Source organism: Perca flavescens, chromosome 1, assembly GCF_004354835.1.
Source record: "Perca flavescens isolate YP-PL-M2 chromosome 1, PFLA_1.0, whole genome shotgun sequence".
Classification (NCBI taxonomy): domain Eukaryota; kingdom Metazoa; phylum Chordata; class Actinopteri; order Perciformes; family Percidae; genus Perca; species Perca flavescens.
The window spans coordinates 20,996,131-21,013,037 of record NC_041331.1 but is presented as its reverse complement, the minus strand read 5'-3'; the positions used below and the strand labels follow the sequence as shown (position 1 = coordinate 21,013,037).

At 40.4% G+C, this 16,907-nt stretch overlaps 1 protein-coding gene across 1 annotated transcript in view; it reads right to left on the bottom strand.

Annotated features, from left to right (window-relative positions):
* ankrd11 (ankyrin repeat domain 11) overlaps nucleotides 1-15,438 on the bottom strand; it is a 128,052-nt gene extending 112,614 nt beyond the window's left edge. Inside the window, 1 exon segment of the mRNA XM_028594967.1 lies at nucleotides 14,995-15,438. The gene's annotated coding sequence lies outside the window, so the exon portion shown is untranslated.
* Between the last annotated feature and the right edge of the window lie 1,469 nt (nucleotides 15,439-16,907).

Genomic DNA, 16,907 nt, shown 5'->3' with positions numbered 1-16,907 from the left:
TTTTACACTGACAGAAATTAAACACAAAAAATAACAAAATAAAAATATAACAAAATAAAACCCCTCCCTCTCTCCTCCCAAACCGTCCCTACAACCTATTAAATTGAATAATTATACTACTTTTATTCTTGTATTTGTATATTATTCTATTTTAACCTGTTTTATTTTCATCATGACCGTTTTTAATTGCTCTTTAATGTTTCATGTAAAGCACTTTGAATTGCCTTGTTGCTGAAAGGTGCTGTAGAAATAAAGTTGCCTTTCCTTGCAACCTCAGCCTGTCAGTCAGTCCCCAGGGCGTTGTGCCTGCTCATGTCAGAGGAAGTGTAACGTCAACAGCACCGCGACCGCTTTCGGCTCATCATTAATATCATATCACGGTGAAAGGTGTCTGCGTGAAGTTTTGAAAAACTGTAACCACACTTGAAACCGCTTTAAATCGGCATCGCCGTGACTCACTGGGACTTCAACAAAACTGCGGAGCCGATGTAGTTTGCACCGTCTGCACCTCTGCACTCGCTTGTGTGTTGGACCTCTGCTCTCTGTCAACATGCAGAGAGGACAGATAAGCTTATGCTTACGCTTAGGTACCGAAATTTGGCACCGTTTGACTTTACGTGAACCAATACTCTGTAGTACCGACGTGATTTGGTCGGTACCGGTAAAAGTACCGTGTTCGGTACCCAACCCTACCAACCAGTGTAATTAGTTATGTTATTCATTTGTTTACAATATTTTCAGGCTTCAACCAGTGAAAGACAGGGTCAGGGGGAGGGGGAGAGAGAGAGAGAGAGAGCGAGAGAGAGAGAGATAGATTTGTTAGGCATTAAAGTAGGAAAGGAAGACGGCATCTAACAGCGTGATCCTCCTCAGTTTTTGATACATGATTGTTACGTCAACGCCCCCCCCCACACACACACACACACACACACACACACACACACACACACTTCTGAAAACATCTTAGTTAACTATGATTAACTATGATGTAAAGCGATTTTGAAGACTCTACAAGTTAATTTTAGATTTTTTTTTAAAAAAGTAACGGTATATGGTAAATGAAGAATACACGTGCTTAACCATGCAAAAACATTGCTATGACTCTTTAACTGCTAACCTTTTTCTAAGAAAACTGTTCAAACAGGCAATGCAGTGATTTTGGTTGAGAACTGGCTTTGCATAAGTAATGAGGAAGAATAAAAGACTGTCCTACATCCACGCCAGAGATTACACTGCTGGCTGCTGTTTCTATAAAAAGAGTCACTGCAGGGAGTATGAGTGACACAAGCACACACGCAACCACACACACACACACACACGCAACCACACACACACACACACAGATGGGCACAAAAACAAGGCAGTGTATTTATAGGAAAGAAGGTTCTAGTATCAAAAGAACTTTAAAAGATCAGTGTCTGGTTAACTCTAGTCAACCAATCACAGACCTGTGACTATTCCAAGCTTTGGCAGACAAACACAGAAAAATGCTGGAAAGATTATTGGTAGCTCTAGGCCAACTTACTGTTTTCTATATTTCCTGTTCGCCTATTTTTCACTTCCCGTTTAGCCTGCTTCCTTTCTGGGCAAAACAAATAACTCCGTGAAGGGTATTGACAATGTTTGACACAGGGATACAACGTAGATGTACAAGCCTTGATATAAGGCCCAAACACATAATGGCCTGTAGCTTTAAGAAGTGCTCTGTGCTGCCACATATTCGGGAGGGAAAGTCCCTGTGCAGGCTGACTGAAGATGATGTGATTTTCCACTCCCTGCTAACCGCACTGGTTAAACACACTAGCTAATTCCTACCCCTTTCACCTTCTCTGTGACTTAGTAAGAATATTCTAGACAATATTATATTAAAAACGTATTCAGGGGTGCAATTTCTGTTGACCGTTTTATTTGATTAATTGACCAGTTGTTTATATTAGATAATAAGAAATGCCCAGCTGTGAAAAATGTCTAACTGCCCAGGTGACATCTCAGCAGTTTGACAAGATACAGCAATGTAGAACATAAGAAAAGTGCGTGAGCTAAAATTAGCAACATTTTACGTCTTATGTCAGATTATCTACAAGCTTTCAGCTTTTCAAACATCAAGTAAAGTGATGATCACAAAGCGCAGATGTTTTTGTTGATAAATCTTTCATGTTTATGCTGACAGAGCATGAAATAGTGAGTCTATCACAGGTCTAACTACAGCAGCCAAGAAATTATTACGAGCCTGTTGACAAGTAGCATACCTGCAATTAGAGATGGTCCAATACCATTTTTTGCTTCCCGATACCGATTCCAATACCTGAACTTGCGTATCGGCCGATACCGAATACCGATCCAATCCCAGTGGGTCATATATTTTATTATGTTTTAACAGCTGTATACTACTATCCCTGTATGGATGTGATATGATTTCTATCTTTGTTGTCTGTCTGGCTCAAGTTAAACTCTTTGTAAAACATGAACAAACACAAATGCCACAGAACTTTCTTTTATTTTCCAGTCAGTTATAACGTAAAAAGAACATAAATAAACTACTTTAACGTAGATTTTCTTTAGGGCTTGATTACGTGGTATCGGATCGGTGCATAAACTCCAGTACTTCCCGATACCGATACTAGCGTTTTAGGCCGTATCGGAGCCGATACCGATATCGGACCATCTCTACCTGCAATCAAAAAAAATTTTTTTTTATATCCATGCTGATGTATGCCAACAAGGGGTGGGCCATATAATGGAAATACTCAATGTATTGTGGCTTGTTCTACGAGGGATGTAGTAAATGACTATTGTGAAAATTGAGAACAAATTGGCATGATCTTCGGTTTGGCGTTTTGCTCCCTCTTATGGCTTGCTCCCCCTCTCAGACGCTCACTCCCCAACCCATCCAGACCGCTCTCCTGGGTGAGTGTGTATCTGGGAGGAAAGCAGGGAAAGAACCTGGGAAGAGTGTTGAGTTCGGAAACAGTAATGAAAGATGGAGGCAGACGAATTGGTTACGAAAAGTAAGGAGGAGGTTCAGTTTCAAGAGGGTAGATGTGGAAGTGACTACTATCCCAATATTTTGGCAAAATATGCCAACAAAAATGATTGCTGCTAAAAAGGTAGCAGTACCAGAAATCTGTTCCATGACTTAAAACACCACAAGGTGCAGAACACTGCAGTCAAGCCAGCCTCCACTTCAGAAAAGACGGTAAAACTAGCCCCCAGTGTTTTGCGGTACAAGTATACACTAGGGTCAGGCATTACAGTAAGAGCTTGTAAAAACTGACTTCAAAATAAAAGCAACCTTCCGGTGAACTTGATAGGCAATTTCACATTCATTCAATAAGTCAGTCAGTCAGTAATAAATACATAAATAAAATGCATGAATATTAAATAAAATAAATGATAATAAAAAACCTACTACCAAAAAAACTATATTTCAAAGAACAATTAAACTTCAATTGTGTGAATAATTAGTCACACTTAATAATAAAGAATGCATTTCCAAAGACCAACCCGACAGTATGGGTACAGTCATTTAGAAACATCCTGTTTCCACGGACCAATTTCACTTCAAAATAATAGCATACCACCCCAGAGTGTCACATAAGGGGCTGACACACTAAGGAGTAGGCAAAGAACTAGTGGCAACAAAGCTCAACATCGTACAGTTTTTTTTACGGGATAGGACATTATTTAATTAGCTTATTTTGTAATGTGTAGGTATGTAGATCTTTTAAAAAGACATGCTCATGTTGAAATAAATATGCGTATATTATAAATAGATATTATAAAGTTCAAACCTCTGTGTTATTATCTATAAGCCATATTGCCCAGCCCTACTGCCAACATACAAAGATATGAAAATACTATCACTGCATCACTTTCTATAATCGAAACAGAAAATAAGCAATATCTCAGATTTAATGGGAGTTGTTGTTTTCCTGTGCAGCTGTGTAATCATGTGACACGGATGTTATGACGTGGGTCTGCCGGTCAAACGAGGCATCTGGATACTTCGCCCCGTGCGTTCTAAACCCGATGTTTCATGCAGGCTTAAGAAACGCAGACAACCCGGTGGAAAATATTACTTCATCCCCATTTCGTTTCCCTTCTTATTGTGCATTAATTATGTTGTTTCATGTGAAGCACTCACTGCATGTCGTTATTATAAAACACTGGGCTGTAGGTTGTTTCTTGTATGAAAAGTGTTCAGCAAATAAAGTTTATTTTCATTATCGGTTGCTCACACTCACCCTTCCTGCCCATTTCATTTTTATCCACACGAATCCCCATTAGGATGATTATATGGAAATAATTGCTAAACGTGTGATAAGATAAGCAGAACGCATTAGACCTATGAATCTACTGTATATATTCTATGTTATAAGGGTTAGATTGTTGTGGGTGGGTGACAGAAATACATTATTAATGAGAACAATATTCTCTAAACTGTAAACACAGCGGAGATGTCCGCTAGTTTGCACATTTACGCACGAGAACAGCAGTCAACAGCATCACTCCATTGATTATTTCAGAAGCTAAAAGTGGAGTTATAACAAGTTTATAACTACAGATTTTAGTTTCGCTGTTTCAATTTCCCACGATATCAGCTACAGTGGCATTACTGCACACTTGGAAACATTTATAGTTACTAAAAAAATTAAATTAAAAAAAAACAGCCTTTCACATCACTACAGTACATCTTTAAATAAAACACTGATACATCACTACAATACATCATTTAAAAGCAGTCGCCTACAGAGACGGTGAAAAATTACTTCTTTGAGTTGGTGTGGGTGGGGGATTTCAGGTAATTGACTTGAATGCCGTCAGAGCCGATCCAAGCATTCTCACATACTATTCCTACTTTCACCCATGATATTAAATTATGTAGTCATATCTGTAGTGACTTTTTAACAATACATTTACACTGAAAAAAGCAGGGAACAGGTAACTTGTTTTAGACGCTGGGCTATAAACCAGTGACCGGTGCGCTGTAGAACCTCCTCCAGAAAAACGTGATTATGCGATTGCATAATTCAATGCATAATCAGCCAAAGTCCGCATATTGATGCGGGGGCCGCATTTTTTCAAATACGCCGCACTTTCGCCGCATAAATTGCCAGTTTTCGTGCAAAATATGCAGGGTTTGCATGATTTCATAATCCCGGCATTTTCGTTGCAAAAGTCACATATATATATATTAGCAGAAAGTTGAAAAACGTTGCGTTTACTTCACACAAAAGCAGCCATTTTCCCCTGTCATGGGAATGTTATGAAGTGACTTAATTACGCGACATGATCATCATCAAGCATACTATATCATACTGCCGGTCTGAACATGGCTTTAACACCAAAACCCAAAAAGCCTCTCAATCACCATCACATGCACATCTCCCAAGTTACCCTGGAAAGCTGGATGAACTCAGAAAAATGACACACTGGCCTCATTTGTCTGAACTACAATTTCTGCCTGAAGCCTCTAAAGAGTTACAGAACACGTTTTTTCCTCCAGCCAATATCACAATATGACCTGCATTATAGTGAGCCAGGAACACGAACTTTAAAATCCACAACCCATACAGCCTTGATAAATAATTAACAAGAGTAAATCATCTGTCTGAAGGCAATTACCCACAACATATGAAGAAGGCAAAGTATAAAAAGCAGAATCAACAATAGGTGCAACAGTAGAGTGCTGTTAAAACAGACAGTGGGATGAATCACAACCTCTTTATCGCCACCAGCCTGGCTGTAAAGACAGAAAAGAGCTGAGAAGGGGAAATGCATGTACTGGTCAAAGAGGGTGCTTAGATCCTTTGTGTTGAGTATACTGCCCCACAGCATGCTGGGGGGAAACAAAGTATGGCTGCATGTATTGGTGAGCAGGGGCATAGGCCCCGACTGAGGGACCTCATCTCTTTGGTATTTAGGTATGCCTTTGCTTTTCATTCACATCCCACCCGCACAGGCGCAGAGGCCCATCTCCCCACAGCACTGCCCTCCCCCTTCCTGTTGTTGCATTTCAATGTAAATGGGTGGATGAATGGCTGCAGCTGGCCCATCAAAAGGCCAGGCCTACTGAAGGGCCTTGGTGATTGAGATTCAGCCAGGCCACACCACCTCTACCCTCCCCCACCCAACACTTTGTCCTAACACCCTTTACCCCCTGTCTCAGCTTATAGCTTATGTCCAACATGAAGAGGACTGCTGGGCACAAGAGGGCTTAAAGAAAACTGATAAAGTCGTTTGCCCCTCAGCACAGTAGTCAGGCATGAAGCAATATCTCAAAGTGGTAATAAATCCCAGACATATTTAATTTATCTTAGCGTGACAAAGGTTGGTTATGGACAGTACACACGACCCTGTGCCATCTCTACAGCGAATCTGGAACAGAAAAGACAAATCTGCTGATGTATCGTGTTTACCATTAATTTTCACAATTTCACATTCTTCTGTCAAGACGTCATGTTTGAATAGAGAGCTGAAACAGCAATGGGGAAATAAATCAGTCATGGCAATGTGATTTGAAAAACAACATTGTTTCAGTTCTGCAACAGCAATATTGTGTGATCAACCATGTGGAACATTAATGCTATATGCATGCACAATGCTAGGACAAAACATTTTTGACCACCAGGCACCCTGCAGAAAACTACAGCCCAACATGCTATAAGCGCCTGCAGCCTTTACCTAACCAGTTCACTTAGTAAAACTGATCTGACAAACAATGGTTAGTTTCCCCAACTCGAGATTCAGATCGGCATCTTACCTCAATAATAACCAACTGACCTAATCTATGATTCTGCCAGCAAGAATTGCAAAAGCCACTTCACAAAAAAAGCCTTGCAGAAATCTGTCTCTAGCAGTGAAAACCAGGTTCAATTAGTGATGAGCTAGCACGGACAGAAAATGGCATGAGAAAAGATCTTTCACTTTCAGATTTAAATGGGGTTTTTCCCAGCACAACTCAAAAGATATTCAGTTTGCCGTCATGAGTAAAGAAACCAGAAACAAATAAACTTAATTTAATAGTTGACAACTACTGATTAATACATTCATATTTGCAGCTTTAAATAGCTTAAAAAACATATGTGGGCCACCTTAGCTTTAGATAGGCATGGAAAACCCTTTTTTTTTTTTTAAAAAAAAAAAAAAAAGGGCCTTATGATTGAGGAGGAAAAACAGAGAAGGTAAGTGAATCCAGGCAAGCAAGCCTGTCCTGTCTTTTTCCCTGTGTGTCAGCAACAGGCTGAGCAGACCAGAACAGCCGAGCCCAGAGGGACACATCACACAGACCGTCTCTGCCATCAGCTCCCAGACCTGGCCGACTAACCTCTGAACATTTCCAATGCCACGTATGGATAATACATCATCCCATGCAGCCTCCTGCTCAGCAGCACATCCAATCAAAACACCAACTGTTGTCTCCAGACTTGCACCACCCCTAATACATGCCTGCTCAGACTGAGGCACACAGCCATTTGCCTAATAGCATTACATACTCAGGCTTTCTCAGTGTGGAAAACATACAATCATGCCTACACAGATATCTCAGACCAAGCTCTACAATCAGAACTCCCCACCAAACACCCTTTTATATAAATCTATTACAACTTCTGTTTTCTTTAGTGGTTCTTTTTATAATCAAATAATAATAGGGTAGTGATGGAAACAATAATCTTATAATGGGATTTTTGAATACTTTAAATCAATATGGCAAACAAGCTGAGTTGTTGGTCAGCTCATGCTATAATGTAGGCCCTATTTATGCCAGCATGGCTATACATATCAAACCCTGGGAGCCTACTTCTGTGTAAAGTTTTGAAATGTTCTGCATACCTTAAAGTGTGATTAAGCAAATCAGTAAGTCCCTTAAAGACAAGAGCACAAAATATTCCTTTTCCAAGCTTCGATCAGAGAGATCAAAAGCCAAGTCTGTAAAATGCACATTTCTGGAGAAGCAGCAGCGTGCCAGAATAGAGATTCTTTCCCTTTGATGTGCAAGAGACTAAGGGAAGAGAAAAAAAAATTATCAAGAGCGTTGCAGCGGAAGGCTAGAAGGTACGCGCAACCTAACATGAGTTAAAGACGCCATCAACCATCAGGACCTCCTAAACCCCAAAATGAGGCTCCACAGTCCCCCGAGGGAAACAGCAAGATCGGGCCCGCCATTTTGTTCCATTTCGCTTTGAGGATAGAGGAGGGGGGCAAAGGACCAGGCTGAATTTCAAAGGGCTTCAGATGCCATTTGAGTATCCGCAGAGATTGTGCTGGTAGAACAGCAGCTATAAAAGATTCACACAACTCAAACAGGGGCTGAGAGAGACAATGAGAGAGTGAGTAAAAAAAAGGCAGACAGACAAAGAGAGGCAAGAAACAAGAGTGGCCATGCTTGTTTACCTAAAAGGACCACACTCTCAGGACAAGAGGGGGAGGGGAGAGCCAGCATGGAAAGAGGGCAGGCAGAGCGGCTGCTGGAGTTGCTTTTCCCTTTTACAACTAGTCGTTTTATTATGCTAATTGGACCTCAAGAAGGGTTCTCAGCTATATCCATGGACAAATTTGCAGCCACCTATGTACTACGTCATCATATTATTGTACAAAACACATCTCATAAGGGGACATGAGAGCAGAAAAAGTGCCAATTTTTTTCACCTTAATGAAATTAATGAAAAAAATTTTAAGTTGAAAAATGTAGGAGCACAGAAAGACATTACGGGGCGCGATGAAAATGTATCAAATAATGTGTTTTTCTTTGATAAAAAGGAATACGAGGAGACATTTATAGGTATAAGAAAAAGAAAATTAAGTATAGCAAAGTAACTGCTATTACTGTTGGTGTACAGTGATACTTGTAACTAATTTTAACAATAATGCAATCGCGTTATCAATACAAAATGTTATGAAATGTAATGTTTTCTATTATGAATGTCATATTCATCAATAAGTCAATGATGTTGAATATACAGTAGGGGTGTAACAGACCACCCCTACGGTTCAGCTTATTAATTAACCGCGGATAATAAACTATTATTAATAGTTTAACCATCATAGTGTGAAATACAGTTTTACTGCCGCTATTAAACCGGCCACACACGATCAGAGGTAAAACCGCGAGGTAGGGCGGCGAGCACAGAGCCAATGCGCAGCGCAGGTACACCTCGTCATTGCTTCTGGCTTCGATTGTGCCTTGAGGTGAAAGTTGAAATAATATGACCTTTAAAACGCAATGATCCACGGCAATTCCAAGAGGTGCGCAACGCCGAGGGCAGCACTTCCACTGTCTCCACCGTTCACCCCATGGGAAAACAATGGCACAGCCAGCGCAGAGCGGTTTTACCTGAGACGCTACATATGCTCCAGTAACAAAGACGGAAAGACCACAAACTCAAACTAAAATGTTGCAAACTTCATGGAAGCTACTGGCCGCATTTGCAAAAGACGGCAAGTGTGAAAATACCCTAACGTTATTCGCACACATGTTCCTAAATAGATTTTACAGTTCGCACACATCTATTTTTAAGTCACAAATGCGAGTGAAACACTAGCACTGTCGATCCCTGAAGCATATACTATTTATATACAACATATCTTGGCTAGTTATTTTCAAGAGCAACATACAATAAATACAATCATAGGCTCTTTTTTTAATCATCAATTACCTTTCTGATTAACTGTTCAAGCACAGGGGTCATAAACGGTCAGAAATAATAATAAATGCTTATGACATGCCTCGGTATTAGAGCCCAAATTTAGGTCTTCATATTGGCTATTTTTTTTTTCAAACCGTTTTCTCAAATCCTGAAGGTATACAATTCACAAGGATACGAAAACGACGAATGCTCTGAAACTGAAAGCTGCAGAAGTCTTTTGTAAACCCTGAAACTAAACATCATGAGTAAACACAACTTCTTAATTACGTGAAACAAAAATACCACTGAAATTAAAATAAGTATCTATAAATGAACCATTAAAACCATTATTTGACCTCTTAGTTGCCGTCTTTGCTTTTCAAGATGAACAATTGCTGGAGGCTCATTTAAAAAAAGCAACCAAGTCACACAAAAGGAGCCTGTCATTAAAAACAAAGAAAAGAAGTGGCGGGACACATCCGTACAAACAAGGGGCAAACAGTACATTTAAACAATTGCCAGGCTGGCTACCAACAATCAGCTTTTGGTTACCAAGGATGACCGATTGGTTGCCATATTTGAATAACTTTGAACTGGACTGTAATGGTCCTGCCTAAATTATAAGCCATATTTCACTGACAAATATTACTAAGAAATACATGAAATGTTAGGCACACATGACACAAGAATATGTGGCTTAGCTCCACTAAAAAGACCAAATAAAACTGACAGAGTGACAGATTGTATTTGCAGGGTCATTGAGTGGATTACAATAGGCAGAAATGTATGTTGTGTTGTGTAGAATATAGTAAACCGTACTGCTGAAAAGTGGATATGCAGAGTCACGTTCTGAAGAATGATATCTACTGCAGTGCTCTCTGCATCATATTCTTTTTTAAAATCTGCCCGCTTTTGTTTATCATCCTTGATATTCTTTCCATGTTTTCATGCCATTTGTACTTTCATTTGTGCAAAGTGGGTTATTCAGTGATTCTGACATTGGTTATCGCTGAACATGGCCATATTGATCATCTGGTTGCCCTGTGCAACGGTTACTGGCGAGTCCTCCAAACACAGCATTCAAGAGCGTCTTGCACTTTCGCTTTCCCTCTTGTTGTGTTAAGCCATGATGTATAGACTAAAAAAATATGTGGAAGACTACCTAAGAATGAGATTAGGCAACACAAATCATCTTAAAAAGGTTCTTAAGGTTGTGAAGGACAAACCAAGCAATAAGGCATGTTTATGACAACACTTTGTTCGCAGCAGTGTCATTATGGGCTGTTTGGCAAACAACCCAGAAGTTGACTTAAGTCCCTGACACACCAACCAGACGTCTGACCGTCGGCAGAAAAGGCAGTCGGACTGATCGGTCGGCTCCCTGAGGTCCAAAAAGTGCCTCGGAACACACTGAAGCGACGCCATCTTGAGCGTACGTTCTGCGCATGCGCGAGACGTAATACAACAAATGAAAACCGGAAATGATGAACGCGTCAAGTGACTCTGGCTTCTCCAGCCGATAGTAATGGCGGCTTGTTCGAAATACAATCTCGTACTTTACGAAAACAGTTCACTGAAACGTGTTTCTGAAAACATTTTAAGCTTGAAATAGGCCGTGCAGTTGCTGAATCTGTCTTCATTTCAGATCGACAAAGGTCAGTTTAAAAGATTTTCGTCAGATTTTGAGAGGCTTAGTCACGCTCATCCCGTTCGTCATTTCTGGGTTAGCACTCCACCAATCAGATTGGTCATCGAGTCCGACTGCCCGCCCTCCGAGCCAGCAAGTCAGGTCGGCCAAAATGAAGACAGACAGCTCCTTTGACGGACGACGGCACGGAACACACCGAACAGACTCGAGTCACCGACCTCGCCAGGATGTCCGACGGCCGATTATCGGGTTGGTTGTGAAGTTCACACTTAAGGTGTAGACACATAGAGCCCACGGGCGACCATTGACAGAAAACCCCGTTGATATGATCAGTCGCATCTCCGAGGTCCAAAAAACTGCCACAGAACAGACCAAAAAGACGAGAGGAAACGAGACGTAATACATCTCTATAACAGCAGGCGCCGCTAATCTGTAATGTCGCCCAAGTAATGAAAACCGGCAGCTGATTGGATGAACGCGTCACATGTGTTTGTTTTCTCCGGAAATCCAAAGCCAAACTGTCATGGCGGCCGTTCAGAATACGATCTCATATTGTACTAAAATAGTTCACTGAAACATGTTTCTGAAAACATTTTAAGCGAGAAATAGGCCATGCAGTTGCTGAATCCGTCTTCATTTCAGCTCAACAAAGGTCAGTTTAAAAGATTTTCGTCAGATTTTGAGAGACTCTAGTCACCTCATCCTGCTCGCCATTTCCGGGTGAGTCCCGACTGCCCTGCCGCCGACCGAACATGTCAGGTTGGCCAAAATGAACGCCGACAGCCCCCCAGACGGACGACGGCACGGGACACACAGAACAGATTCGAGTCACTGACCTCGCCAGACTGTCCCACGGCCGATAATCGGCCTGATGTGTCCCGGCCCTTAATGACTTTCAAAGTCGTCAGATTGCTGTACTGTTCATACACTTCACACGCTGCTGTCTTGTAATCGGGAGTCTTGAAGTCATTGCGAAGTCACACGAGAAGTGACACAGGAAATGACATAGTACAATGCTTGCGACCAGATTTCGAGTCTGCCAAAACGAGCGTTGTAAGTTGTTTGTGCCAATTTCCAGCAATAAACCATAAAAGAAAAAGATAAGAAGGGATAGGCAGTGTTGTCGTGAGAACACATGTTCATTGTTTCCACACACGCACTCTGTCAACCTCATCTAGGTCTGTTAACTGGGGTGTGAGAACTCCGATTCTAACCGGAGTACGGTGTTTACATGGCGTTTGAGAATCCGGGTATTGCCTTAACCCGGATGTAATCGTGTTTTTAAACTGCATGTAAACGCACTGGTTGTTTCAGGTTTCCCCTCAACCCATGTCTTGCGCTCCCATTGGCTGTAGCTCCCTGACACACTCCCTGATAAGTCAATATATTTAGCCTGCTAGATATCTGTAATGCGTTGGATTCCCCTTTGATCTGGGGCTTTTGTCAAGGAGCTAAAAAAAAAAATCTGTCAGCAAGTGGAAAATCAGGGCTAAGGCTGGGTAGTGTGAACTAGGCATAACTGTGGTGTGGTGCAAACGGGTCAGCAAATCCCCTGCATCGGGGTACAACGAGCATTAATGGAGTCTGAAGAGTTGTGACACACAAGAGCAACTGTTGGCAGTAGATGAGCAAAAACACAGAAATGTTGCCTGCCTATTACACAAAACGTGTAACCCAAAGCTATAATCACAGCTCATGATCTTTCTGACCCCGGCAGAACTCCATTTCCTGTGGCAAGCATGGGCATATCATCATTCTCTCGTATTACTTATAGGAAAAGGCGCAAAGGAGTGTGGCAATTATCTTCATTTATGACAAGATATTTTGACTTAAAACTCTAAAATATCTCAACAGGACTCCGGTTTATTATTATTATTATTATTATTATTATTATTGGTAGATTAAATAAAGCATTACATTTCATCATTTTGGATTTAGATGAACACAATACACACCACTATAGGTCTTCACTACTGTCTTGAATTGGCTACTACTTATGAGTACACAGCAATAATCTAAATAGAATTCAACACTAGTAAAATATTCCAAAAGAAAACAAATAAAAAGGCATTCAAGTGCACATTACATAACAGACATGGGAGAAATGTGTGTCCAGCATATAGGCTAATGTCAAAAAACTCAAAACAATCAATTGACAGACCCAGTTAAAAAAAATGATTACACCTCATGTGTTAAAGATAAGCCTCAGTTTCGATGAGATTGTCATTCTGCGTGTGGGCTATCTTACATTCACAATGTAAACACTCAGTTTTACAATCAGTGATATTTGGTAATGTATTAGAGATCAAAGTTGTTAAGAATTCTGCAAAAATGTCTCGTTCATATTTGAATCTCACACGTGCTAATCTTCATGTATAACAGAATAGGGCATGTAATACCATTTGATGCTTTAACTATAGCACAGAGAAATAGGACCTACGCAAGCTCAAGGGAGACAGAGATATGCATCACTGCCTCTGCAGTGTAGTCAACATGAACGCCCCAAACAAGCTAAAACACTCAGTATCTTGGTGGAAAACACCACCAGCGGCACTGCAGTGTTTTCCTCAGCATTGGTACTGCACCAAAGTGGAGAGAGCTTCTCCTCCATATTCCATTTCCTCTAAAACTCCTCTCAAATGTGTCCCTTCTTTACATGTTATTTAACACAGACACTCCACTGAACTAACTTAGGTAATTGTGACGGTTATCCATCCACACAGCCCCCACTGTTAGTCTACTACCTATTTACAGACACTTCCAGATAAATCCAGATAGCATGTGGGAATTTCAAAACACTGTGCTTTAAATAGTCCTACAAAGAACACACATTTTCTTCATGGGTTTTACTTCTTACAACCTAAAGAGCAAATGGACAAGACATGGTGGTTCATGACTGGAATTTATGTTGTGCTCACTTAACTGGAAAAAGCAGGTAGACCAGTATTGCTTTAGATCATTTTCCAAACACTACTGCCATTGTGACAATTACAAATGTGTTCGTTATTAATGCACTCCCTTGAGAAATGTAATGATAATTGTTGTCTGGGATATTACCAGTGCCCATTGAGTGCTAGTCCTGAGAGTATGCAACACATTTAAGCCTAACATGACTCTAAAATGTACTGTGGGTGGACAGTGTAAGGAAATTCATTTTTGCTTCTAAGACAAGTCTTCCAAAACACATGCACAAAGCTGATCGGTTAGTATGCATGTACGGCATCAATAATGTATGCAGCACGAATTGCTTAACGTTACTGAAAACATTTCAATTTAATTTTAAAACCTCAACACAGCCAGTGTCAGTCCCATCACACATGGGGAATGATTTACCACAGGTACCGCATGGTGTAATACACGAATTAATGTTTTTTTTTGGATAGGATTATCAGTATTTTAACAGAGCTATGTATAATAATAATAATAATAATAATAATAATAATAATAATAATAATAATCATTAAAAAGGCTGCATTTAAGAAGTTCAGCAGCGTACTAAAATAAATGTGTATTTCCAGTGAAAACAAAGTCAATTACATAAATATATAACCATGGGGCACATATTAAAAGACTAATAAATCCTAAATAAATGAAGATATTGCAAGTTGACCTGTGTCGCAACAGACATAAAACCTGAATTAACCAAGGAGGCAGCAAGTCAGTTTGTTGTTGTTGTTGTTAACACGTTAGCTATGCAGGTCCAGTAAAAATGTGACTTACCTCTGTCTGAATTTCCACAAATTCAAATACGTATTGAATCTTTAATGTTTAGTCTATGCCGCGATGTTTTCGGCCGATGCTGGATGGTCCCATTTGTTGCCGTCGGTTCAGTATAGACGGGCCCGGAGACATCCGCATAAACTCGCGACGACCATCGCAGCTCGAAAGCAGCTCACTAGAATCGAGGCTAGCGCTAGCTTGTTAAAACCATGTAGACCAACAAACAGACGTCCAAAGAAAAAAAGACTAAAATATCCACGAAAACTCGTTTACAGCGTAGCTATTGCTTCGTCACCGCAAACTACGAACCTTTAACACTCCATTTGTGCAACGGTAGGCTTGCTTGGGTCAACATAAACCATCAAAAGATCATATTTTGTTTCGGTTTAATCCTCTCCGCCAACCCATTCGAGCGGTTTTCGTACGGCCTTTGACTTCAGTGTGTGGACGATAGGGACGGAAACGCGTTGGGAATGAAAGGAGCTTCCTGATTGGCTATGGCGCTGTAGGCGGATACCGTTTTCGCACAAGATGAAACAGACGCCATTTTGGATCCACTTAGCATCCTGTTCTCGCTTCAGAACAACACAAGCAGGGCTCCAACGTGGCTGTTTGCAGTTCACAGTTTCAAACGTAATGGAGACCACACTCCATTATAAAGTTGGAGACCAAGAAAAGGAAATGGAGTACAGACATTGGGTGCACTTGTTTTCAACATTTCTTGAAACCTTAAAATGTGTTTATTCCGACTCGTCGATTGTGTATTTAGATTTCCTACGTTATTTCAAATGCAAATGTTGATGTGTGTACTGCGAAATGTAACGCGGTTACGCTGCATATTTGCGAACATTTTCTGAAGCTTCTGGCATCCACACAAACGATACATTAAATGCCGGTAATGGCTAATTCCCTTCTCATAAATGTATAATCACAGGTATCAGTATTCACCATATATTGTGATGCTTAATAAAATGTAAGCTTTGCTTTCGATGGATAGAATCTTTGGTCGGACCCATGTCAGACCTCAAACATGGGTCAGAAGAGACAGAGCTGGCAAGAAAGCGGGACGTGCTGGTGAACAAACATAACGCACCTATGGTCGAAATGACATGCGAGTGGGTGAAACGAAGGCTCCCATTGGCTCGCAGAAAAGTTATATAATCTTATTGGTTTGTGTAATATGTCACTCAAACTGACATGTTCACGTCGCTTCCTACGACATCGGTACTTTACAACAGCGATAAGGGATGTGAGGGGCCGTGATTTGCATGTCTTTACTCCAGTTACTAAAGACTTATTTATGATTGTATTCCATGATAACAAGAAGACTGTTGGCACATAGTTCCACGATCTCAAAACGTGATTGGGTTTTCCAAGTTGGATCTACAACTGACAACAAACTGTTTTGATATGTATTCATTTTTGCTAAACCTAACAGGACTGAGGTCTGAATCCAGAGCTTTACTCAATGAAATAATAGCGCACTCTGCTGGACTGCTGGAGTGTCAACACACTTGGGGGGAAATTACTTTTACTACTTTTCTAGAGGTTTCAGAGAATATTCTGAACTGAACACAGAATCATTTGAATACTATTATTTTCACTATTTGCATTAATGCTGTTACCTTGACAAGAAAAACAATCGATGGAAGTTTTCTTTTTCTATTTTGTTAGTTTTTCAGCTGCTCGCAACCAGGGAAAACTATTGTATTATATATTTTGTCAACTCATTTTTTTTTTATAGACCTTTGGTATGATTATGTAATGAATTTATATTATGTTATTGTGTTTTTAATTGATTTTATTATTGTTTGTTCAATTTTAAGAGCGGGTAAGTATTAAGATTAAGTAAGATTACTCGTATCTGTACATTACAATATTCAGTAGCTTACTTTATTGCCACTTAGTTAGGA